Below are 10,799 nucleotides of genomic sequence, written 5' to 3'. Positions count from 1 at the left end.
TCCTGGACTAGGTGTAACAAATCCCTTGCATGCATTTGAAATTCTGCTTTCTTCAGGTTGCATCACCCTTCCCCTGTTAGCCTGAACAATAAAAAGCTAATCCTAAGCTTTGAAAAGAAGTCACAATAAAACCAGAAGACCATAGACTTTCTTAAACCTCATAGAAGTCTCAGGCTCCAGTTTTAGCTCACTTTAAGGGAGGGAAAATTATCTTCTCCTTTCTAGTCTATCTCATTCAGGTAGAGATACCATCACAGAATTTGTTGGTATTATTTTTCAGCGTGGACATCAGGTTCCTCCTGAAGTTCCTGATGGCACCCAGCAATCTGAATGTCCCTGCTGTTTCTGGAAATCAATTACATCATCCTTAAAATATGTGGTAGAAAACAGCATCAGGAAACCTGCAGACTTGACAGCACTGCCAGCACTGCACAGAGCCCCAAAAGCTAACAATGGCCATGGCTTTGAAATACTGCTGATTCCTTCATTTCCCATTTCCCCCTGTCCCAGTGGTGTCATTTGGAAATACATTACAGCTGAAAGACTTTGGGATGTTTTAATTACATGTGACTAAAACTTGCTGTTGCTAGAATTAGTGCGCCTATGCCTACGATTTATAGGTCTCTGCCTCGACACTAGTGGGGTCATAAATAACACAAAATGGGCCCTTTAGTATCAGAAATTCAGCGCTCCTCTCTGAGCCTTGATACACTCAGAGACTGTCTTAGGGTTTGTGCCGAGCTTGGTGTGAAATACAGTGCAGCAGCACGGGGTGGGGGAGAGGAGCAAGACAATAAATAATTCATCTGTAGAGTGTGAGCATTGGCCCTTTGGGAAAGGGCATCACAGTTGTTTCTCTGGGGTGGGAGGACTTGCTGCACTTGTGGGTTTGTGTGGGTGCTTATCGAGGGATTATTTCTCTAGAGCAAGGACTCCACATAGACCTATCTCAGAGAATCAAGGGGCAAAAAAAAAAAAGCAAGGTAAAAAAAGTATTTTTCACCTCCTATTTCAAATATGAGGATGTATTCCAGGTGAGGAAGCATGCATGTGGTACAGAGTCATGCAAGGTTATGGAGAAGTGTCTCTCCTGGGCTTTCTGTCTGACTTGCACCCCTTTGGCAAAGGAGCTTGGGGAAAAAATAGTGAAAGTTCATTCTGTAAATCACTGAAGTCTGGGGAGAATTTCACATGAGGAGTGGTCTGCCTTGGTGGAGTATCCACAGCATCTACAGGGGCAGGAAGGGGGAAAAACCTTTCTGGGACCAGCATCAGCTGTGTCCCAGGCATGGTTTTATCTCTGTAGACTCGTGGTTTGCTGGGATTGCTGTCAGGAAAATGCTTTCAGATTTTGCCACTACCAGAACTAGAGAAAGGCAAAGTTTTAGCACAATATGACTAACACTGGCAAAGTACACTTTATAAAAAAAGCACGTGAATTTTGCCTTCTTTCTGCTTTTGGACTAGATGAGAAACACTTTATATTCTGACTCTTGCTGTTCTCTCATTTGCTAAGTAGTTTCTGTATGTGGAAGTCTTTATGTGGTTCCTAAGAAACTCACTTTAGCAATTTAGTGCCTGGAATTCAAACTTTAAATGGACACTTTTATCTTGACACACAGCTTTTCCCAAGGCTTTGTTTCTCTTCACCAGTGACCATGAGCTTCAGAACAAGGTGTGAGAACCTAAGTAATGAATCCAGCATTTTATTTCACTCTTTGTAATATTCTCTGTTATTTTCTAGAATAGTTCGTACATTTGCTGATTACAAAAGAAAAGAAAAAAAAAGATTTCTATTGAAACAACAATGAAACGTTGTTGGAAAAGACACTCATGAATTTTCCACTTGCAAGAGGGAATAATAATTGAGCTAATAAGTGTGAACAGTGACTGGAAAAGAACTGGTTTTGCCACAAATTTGTCCCAGAGCAGACAAAACTTTGAGGCACAGAGCTAATTTAGAGAGGGACATCCAAGAAGATTTAGTCTTTTGTACTACTTTTTTAAAAAAACATGAATTTTAAAGAAAAATTACCAAAAAAAAAAAAAAACCAAGCTATAAGAGAGTTTTGTCCTGTTCCCATTCTCTTGGAAAAGCCAATATATTTTGTTCATGTATATCTTTCTTGCTCCCTTTTTCTCTCTTCATGGTGAAACCTGTGTCAGGACAACCTCTGGCCAAGCTGCAGTGTGAAATAGTAAATAGTAGAGGAAAAGAGTGTAAGGAAATAGAAAATAATGCCTTGAAAAACTGCTCAAATGATAGTGTTTCTGGGGCCCAATATATTGTTGATAAAAAAATTACAACTTTTTTCTGCAGAAAGCAAACATCATAACATCAATAGCCACTGACAACAACAACAAAAAGGTTAAAAATATGCAGCACCACCCTCAAGTAGATGTTTGAGCCAAAGTTGCAACACAAAATGCAGAGCTCCTTTAGCATCAGCTTGTAGCAAATCCTGACATGCAATGAACATAATATCAGAGAGTGGTTTGGATTGCCAGGGGCTTTACAGATCATCCAGTCCCAACCACCCTGCTATGGACAGTGACACCTTTCACTGGTCCAGGCTGCTTCAAACTCCATCCAACCTGGCCTTGAATATTTTCAGGGTTAAGGCAGTCACCACTTCTCTGGGCAGCCTGTGCCAGGCCCTCACCACCCTCAGCATAAATAATTTTTTCCTTATTTCTAGTCTAAATCTGCCTCCTTTCAGTATAAAGCCATTATCACTTGTTCTATCACAAGTTTGCTAAAAAGTTTGTCCCCATTTTTCCCATTTCCAGGTCATGTCCAGCTTCTCATCCACCAGCACACTCAAATCTTTCTTCTCAGAGCTGCTCCCATTCTGCTCATCCCCATCCTGGAGGGATCTCAGGGTCTGCCCTGGCCCAGGTGCAGCACCAGCACCCGGCTTTGTTGAACACCCTGACGTTTCCTTCTCAAGCTTTTGCAGGTCCCTCTGGATGGCATTCCATCCCTCACGTGTGTCACATAATCACAGAATCCCAGGACGATTTGGGTTGGGAGAGACCTCAAATCTCAGCCAATTCCATCCCCTGCCATGGTCAGGGACACCTTCCACTATCCCATGTTGCTCCAAGCCCTGTCCAACCTGGCCTTGGACATTTCCAGGGATGGGGGAATTCACATCATCTCTGGGGGGAAAAAAAATAAGAAAAAAAAAATACCAGGGTTGGATGTCAACTGCACCACTGAATCCAGTGTGACCTGATTGTTTTACTGACCCTTGAAAATTTCAGACTGTGTCCCACATCTTTTTCCTTTGCCCCAGCCACAGTTTCTTTTTGGTACTCCTGTGTGTAATTCCCCTATTATCAAGATTACAAACTCTGTCAAGAAGGTACCTTTGGGACTATCCATCTGTCTGAATAATTTTGTCATCTACAATTCAGTCCTGCTTGTAGCTTGTACCAGCTGTATTTATTTAAGATTACCTTTTATAAACCTTTTAATAAAAACTCACGGCAGTGTCAAAGAGTATTTTTGCACTGTAAAAATGATCCCTGGTGGGATTATAATTTATATTTTAAAATTGAAACCCATTGTCTGAGTCATAAATTTTTTGATTATGAAAATCTGTGCAGGTTTTGTGATTGCAGATGTTATTCTTGACTGCACTTTTTCTCCCTTTTAAATCTCAAAAAACTGTATTTTTAAAAAAGAAAAAAAGTAGTTATAAGAACAGAGAAATGTCCAAAGGTGTCTTAACACATACAGATAGCAGTTTACCAAGTTTGTTAAAAATAAAGGGAAAGGGAGAGAGAAAATCTAAACCAAAAGTGGTCTTAGATAAACTTGACAAGGTCACTAGAACCATGGACTGATTTCCCAACTCAGCCACATACCCCTTCTGTTACCTGAGATAATTCACAGTTCTGTTGGTGAAGGCAGCAGTTTAAAAGTTTTTACATACATTCTCAGGGTCCACAGACTCTAGCAGAACTTAAACAAGCACTCACCCACTTCCTGAGATATAAGCTGCTTCCTGAGGCAGGAAGTATCTTAGCTCCTTATCTCAACCAGGAATGTAATAACATCGGTTCCTCTTATTCTTTATTTTTCTTATTTCTCTGTATTGTAAAGCCCTTGGCAAAGGCCATTTCTTAGACGCAGTTGCACAACACCCAACATACTGGGAACTGTAATATCAGTAATATATTCAGGATAATTTACAATTTCTTGGAGAGACATGGCAAAGAGAGGGATGTGAGATTGGATATTAAAAAGTAATATGTTGGCATGATCAGTGCAGAGGGACATTCCTGTTGAGATGGGAACAGGAATTTGGGAAACAGACAAGAAAGCAAAGCTGTGTCAGGTGAAGGCAGAAGAGAGAAAATGAGGGAGGGAGGGAGGGGAGGGAGGGAGGGAGGGAGGGGAGGAAGGAAGGAAGGAAGGAAGGAAGGAAGGAAGGAAGGAAGGAAGGAAGGAAGGAAGGAAGGAAGGAAGGAAGGAAGGAAGGAAGGAAGGAAGGAAGGAAGGAAGGAAGGAAGGAAGGAAGGAAGGAAGGAAGGAAGGAAGGAAGGAAGGAAGGAAGGAAGGAAGGAAGGAAGGAAGGAAGGAAGGAAGGAAGGAAGGAAGGAAGGAAGGAAGGAAGGAAGGAAGGAAGGAAGGAAGGAAGGAAGGAAGGAAGGAAGGAAGGAAGGAAGGAAGGAAGGAAGGAAGGAAGGAAGGAAGGAAGGAAGGAAGGAAGGAAGGAAGGAAGGAAGGAAGGAAGGAAGGAAGGAAGGAAGGAAGGAAGGAAGGAAGGAAGGAAGGAAGGAAGGAAGGAAGGAAGGAAGGAAGGAAGGAAGGAAGGAAGGAAGGAAGGAAGGAAGGAAGGAAGGAAGGAAGGAAGGAAGGAAGGAAGGAAGGAAGGAAGGAAGGAAGGAAGGAAGGAAGGAAGGAGAGGAGTAAAAAACATAAGTACAGACACCCTTTTAAAGCACAGCAGTGGGGGAATTGAACAGCACCTAATTAAAAAATAAGCAAAAAAAGAAAGAAAAGAAAAAGCAACAGATTATGTAGTATTCTTTTTGCTTGTGATGAAATTGTGTAACTCTCTTGCTAGGGCAATGTGACACATTAAGTTCTGTTCATGAAAATCAGCTTCCAGCCACATCTTCCATGGTGCTCCCAGCCTCATGCCCATTATCTCCACCACTCTTATTTCTACCTCCATCCCAGTTCATTCTGCAGATTTGTGCTGGAGCCTCAGACTCAGCCATCACCCCTCTGGCAATAACACGGGATGGCATCAGAGTGCATGAGAAGACCATGATCCAGAGGGAGTAATATGCAAAAGTAAAGCCCAAGTGACTTTACAGATAGGTTTTTACATTAATCGAGACATAGCACTTGGCAAAAATGTCCAACCTCCCATCACCTTCTCAGTATCATTCCATAAGGCAGAATCAAAACTTGGGCAGGGCCTCAGGAAGGATTTTGCTGCTTTCAAGGTCACAAGAAAGACACAATCCAAAGGCTATGAAAGGTTTCTAAATTTAAAACAGACCCACTTACCATGGTAGGCAATTGAAACTGTTTATCCACTTTGAACAGATAGAATTACCTAATCCTTCTATGATTAGAGGCTAGTGAAGTTAAGTTAATTCTGTTTCTGCAGGCGCTGCTGCCTTTGATGGAAGCAGCTCATCTCGGGGAATGGCCTGCTGGTGCGATGGCGAAACAAATAGTTTTGTCCTTTTGAGCTGAGGAAAAAAAATTTGCTATTGATTTTGGCTTAAGAGTGGTAAGTGCTTTCTGTACGATTCTCATCATGGCTTGAGAGCTGTTATTTTGGGCATTAGCCTCACATACCTTGATGTGGAAGACTGCTGCAACACAGGGCCCTGCAGAAATCTTCTGAGGGGATCCTTAGGCCTCTCCTGGTTTTGGTTTTCCAGCTGGGAAAAGAGGGCTGAGTATATGAAACATCCTCTCTACTGCCACATTGTTCAATATGCTTGACAACCTGCACATATTGATTATTTTGGGAGAAAGGTCAAAAAAACAGAGGACCCCTGATGTTTTTCTACCTAAGCCTGGGGGTGGTTTATCAAGAAAGACCAAAAAAACTATTGTCTAAACTCCCTTTTAAAACCAACAGCCTTTCAGGTCTTTCAGGCTGGTTACAAAGGGTAAGAGCTGCTTTTTAAAGCAGTGTGGAGTTGAAAAGGACAGAGGCAGCGAGCCTGGCAAAGCTCTGCAGCCTGGCAAGGCTTGTACAGCAGTGCTGAAATGAGCAGATCTGTGGGGCATGATCAGAAGCGCAGGCAGGGGAGGCAGAAAAGGAATTACTGAGATGGTGCAGCACACTTTGAAGATCAACCTCATAAAAGCCGGGTTTTAAAATGGTCCTTCCACTCAGGTAGATGCCCTGCACTTTGCAGCAAGAGTGCTTGAGCCAGTAATAAATCTTCATCCCTTGAGGCCATCTAAGACACAAAATTTGCTGGTTTTTTTTCCTTGTAAGCCTTCTGCATAACCAGAACAAACTCATTTAGTTTGCCGCTTTTAGCTGAGTGTAAAATAAAATATTCCCCTTGTAGTTATTAGTTACATTGCATATGAACTACAGGGAAATCCTCTGTTGTGAAGAGCAGCTCTATATATAAGGATAGTATGGAAAATCCTGAGTCCAAATCTGAAAACTAGAAGTAGAGCAAATAAAAAACATTTTTTTCCAAAAAAACAAAAAGAAAGAAAAAAGTCCTGAATTGTAGGCTTTAAAAAAATGCACTTGCTTGAGAAGTTTCCAAGAAAACCCAAAAGGAAAATTATCTCAGGTTGACATTTCAAACCAAAAATTATGATTTATAAAAATATGGGGGACTTCTACTGGGAAGAAAAAAAATGGCAGCTTAGGTTGTACTGTAACACAATATTTCACCTTGTTTTGAAATGAACACTCAAAATTATTTTGTTCTGTTGAATTTCTCACCAGCAAAGTTTTGTGTATGCATGGATGTAGAGGTGACCTTCCCTTGCCAAAAATTAAGTTTGACAAAACTGTATTTCTTGGCAGAAGTTCTTTCCTCCTGAAATTTCAATAAGCCTTAACTTTAAGAAATAGATATGTTTAAACAGAAGGGAGATGAGAAAACCAAGAGATTCTGGGCTAGACACTGGAATAGCTGAGGTGCTGGGTCAGCTGGAGAGCAGAGCAAAAAAATCCATCATCAGAGAGGGTCACTGATGAAAAGAGTCATTGATGAATTGTGCATCAGTATCTTCAGCTATGAACCTTGGTCACGTGTGAAAGCCTGGGTGTGGGAGGGTTGTGAATGAAGGATTGTTCACGGAGGCACAATAAAATAATGTTTTTGGAGAATTTTTACCCCAGAGCACATACAGGCACAGTTATAACAAAACTTCATAACAAAAGGTTATTATTCCTTTCCCTGTGCCCAGCTACAAGTGCTTTCCCACCTACCAAGACAAATACCATGGTAAGAAAAGGACTTTCTTTTGTCTAGAAAGTGGCAAGTGCTGCCCACAGGGCTGCTCTGGCCAGAGACCTCCACCTACGGTGAGACAGGATTGCTGCAGCTGCATTGTTAGGCTGAGAATGCCACATGGAGACACAGGGCTCACCACACAATCCAACAAATGGCCAATTGAGAGCCTTTTCACCACACTTGGCTCCAAATCAGGCATCCAGCCACGACCAGTGCTGGCTGAGGCTGTCAGAGATGTCACACCAGTCAATTTATAACTTGAGGAGCCACTTTAGCATCAAACGTCAAACTGCTCCTGCTGCCTACTCCTAGGCACCAATCCTTGGAGCACTGAAGAAGCTTCTGGTGGAATCTACCACTTTTTCCTTTTGGTGAAAGTTATCTTGAGATGTAGGTGGTCTCAAAAGTAAAAGTCATCCTGGCTGGTCACCCTACTCACTGGAAGAACTCCAAAGGACAGTACTTATAATTTTAAATCTGATGATTCAGAAGCTCACCCCACTGACTCTGGGGGAAAATGAATCAAAGATGAACAGCTCAGATGGCAACAATCACCCTTTAGATTTGTTTGTGCACTGAAAGAGGTATTTTGTACCCAACAGGTTACATTCTATTATGAAGATCCCACATTTGGTAAAGCAAAAATCAGCATCTTGCTGCCACACAATATATTGAAGATCACTAAAAGCTTCAGGAAATTAAGAGAACAACGAAAGATGCTTTGTCAGAGTGAAGATAGTGCCTTTGGGTGGGTCTGTGTGTGTATTTTGTGTAAAAAGTGCTCAAAATTCTGGTGACTTTATAGGAAGAATTCTACTCGCCCTGCATTTCAGGAGGCTGAGAGCAACACTTGCAGCCCCATGGTCTGCTCTTGTTCAGGGGAACAAATGCCAGTGCCATGGGGTATTGCACGGTCTAATGAGAGCAGGAGAAAATATAATCAAGACTGTTCCACAGCTGCCTCTGTCCTTGTAGGAGACATTTCTGTGAGGTGCATCAGGCAATCAGAGTGCAATGCCTGTGCACTGAGCTGGCAGGAGAGGACTCACCCACTTCTGGGGCTGGTGAGTGCTCAAGCCCCTTTTTGACTTTGTAATAGGAACAAGATGAGCACATGGAAGAGGGGAAGACATTGCTTGCAGCAGGGGAATTGAAGTAGAGGGAGACTCACTGTTGACATTTCTACAGTATCTAACCCTGCTACAGCCTACTTCAAAATCAGCCCCTCTCCTTTGCTTGTCATGTTCTAAAATAAACAATGCAATCATAGATTCAGAGCATCTCAAGCTGTATGGGAACCATAAGGTCATCAAGTACAACTCCTTGCAGGACTATTAAAACAGAAACACATTTCTAAGAGCATCTTCCAGATACTCTTTGAACTCTGACAGGCTTGATCCCTATGTGGTTGATGGATTTTTATTAACTTTATAGCATGATATCCTTTCCTTAAGCTGCTTTAAGTACCACACTGATGAAACTTAAGAGAATTCATATTTCCTAATTTTTCAATTTTCAGTTTTGTCTGCACCCAGTAATTCCTACATGGACAGGGCTTGCCATGTGCTCACCAGGTTTACAAAGTTTACTACTTTTTTTTTTCTTTCTTTCTGGGTTGTTTTTTTTTTGGGGGGGGGGTATGAAATAGAGGTTTAGAAGTCTAATTTTCACCTACCTTTCTCTTAATTGTAGTTCTGACACTTAAGCTATATATTTTTTTACTAAGGTATTTAATTCAGCTAGAAAAGTATTCAGATATGCATTCATCAGGAGCAATCACAGGGACTGCCTACACAAATATTATCATCTGCCTCACACTGAAAGCATCTTGAGCCATAATGTTCCTTGTTACTGGGAGGCCTGAGCCCTGGAATACAGACCACAGAAAATTGCTACTTCCCAGAAAAGAACTGCAGCTTAAACACATCTCTAGTAAGGCTTTAATGTATTTGTGGAAAGCAGTTATGAGATAAACACTCATGAGACATGCAGTGGTTATCAGGAGATGATCTCTAGGATGTGTGGGAACTACACCTGAGGGGATGGCAAGAGAAAAGCTGACCAAGGGGAAGAAAACCTATAGTCAGAACTTTGCAAAATTGCAATCCACATCTTCACTGCAGAGGGGGAAAAAAAATTTTAAAAAACCACTTAAATAGTAAGGAAGAAAAAATTGAAGATCACTGGCTCAATAATGACTATTTGCTTTGATAGAAACCCAGAATGGTTTGGGTTGGAAGGGACCTTAAAGATCATCTCATTCCAACCTGCCATGGGCAGGAACACCTTCCGCTAGGCTTCTTTTTTTAAGACTGCTAAAGCACTTGCTCTGCTGGTTAGGATGTTATTATTCACTCTGAGGTTATAAGTGATGTCTTCTGCTGGTCTTCTTTCACTAAACTGTGTCTCAGCCAAGAATCATAAGGTTGTGCAAGTAAAAAGGGAGAAAACTGCTATGGAACTATATAAACACCTATTTAAAAATGAAATTGTTGAAATAACAAAAATACAGTACTGGGTTCAGTTCTAGCAGTGTGTACATATCTCTGCTGGTATCAATGAAACTGAGGCTATTAACACCAGCAGAACATGTGATCCATAGCTATAAGTTCTGGTCACACCAGAACAGTTCCGGGAGGCAAATGTTTTATTTGGTACAAGAATATGAGGTATCTAATTACATGTCCAATTCAAAATATGAGATAGCCTTATCCATGTTATGCAAGCTCATAAGGCATCCACAAAATATTCAACTATATAATTCACCCAAAAAAAAAAGTTATCAAACAAACAGGTGCCCAATAGTACTCAAAAACAACCCAACAGATTAATTTGCTAAGATTGTATTTCTTTGCAACTTTCTTGACCTTTACAGTAAAGCCTAATTCCAATTAGTTCAGTTATAAAGTCCATAACTCTTGTAGGTACTGCAAGTGTGCAACACATTATCATTTTACAATGTTCTCCCTGATTTGCAGCACAAAACATGCACTCCTTATGGGAATTTGTTGGCAGGCATTTAGGGCAGCTGGAAGTGATCATGAAGTGCAATTACTGTCTGTGCATATCCACATCTGGAAAACAGTTCTTTGCAGATTTTAAAATAGCCCTAATGAAGAATGGAACCTTGTGCTTGAATCGATGGAAAGGGTGAAGGGGTCTCAACGCCAAATTTGTAAGGGAGCTAGAATAAAAAGAACACACTGTACAGAAATAGAAAATAATTAACGGAAAATTAATTATTGTCAGAAATATTTGCCATCATTCTTCATGGAAGGAAGAATATCATCCATGGGCAGGGGTGAAGGGAAGTTCTCCCTCACATAAAGTAC

At 41.2% G+C, this 10,799-nt stretch overlaps 1 long non-coding RNA gene across 1 annotated transcript; it reads right to left on the bottom strand.

Annotated features, from left to right (window-relative positions):
• Positions 1-3,992: 3,992 nt before the first annotated feature.
• Positions 3,993-6,645, bottom strand: LOC135289837 (uncharacterized). Its single transcript, XR_010352576.1, has 3 exons — positions 5,828-6,645; positions 5,531-5,718; positions 3,993-4,167 (listed from the first exon to the last, which is right to left on the bottom strand). It is a non-coding gene; the product is annotated as an uncharacterized LOC135289837 (long non-coding RNA).
• Between the last annotated feature and the right edge of the window lie 4,154 nt (positions 6,646-10,799).

Source organism: Passer domesticus, chromosome Z (genome assembly GCF_036417665.1).
Source record: "Passer domesticus isolate bPasDom1 chromosome Z, bPasDom1.hap1, whole genome shotgun sequence".
Classification (NCBI taxonomy): Eukaryota; Metazoa; Chordata; class Aves; order Passeriformes; family Passeridae; genus Passer; species Passer domesticus.
This window is presented reverse-complemented; position numbering and strand designations above follow the sequence as displayed.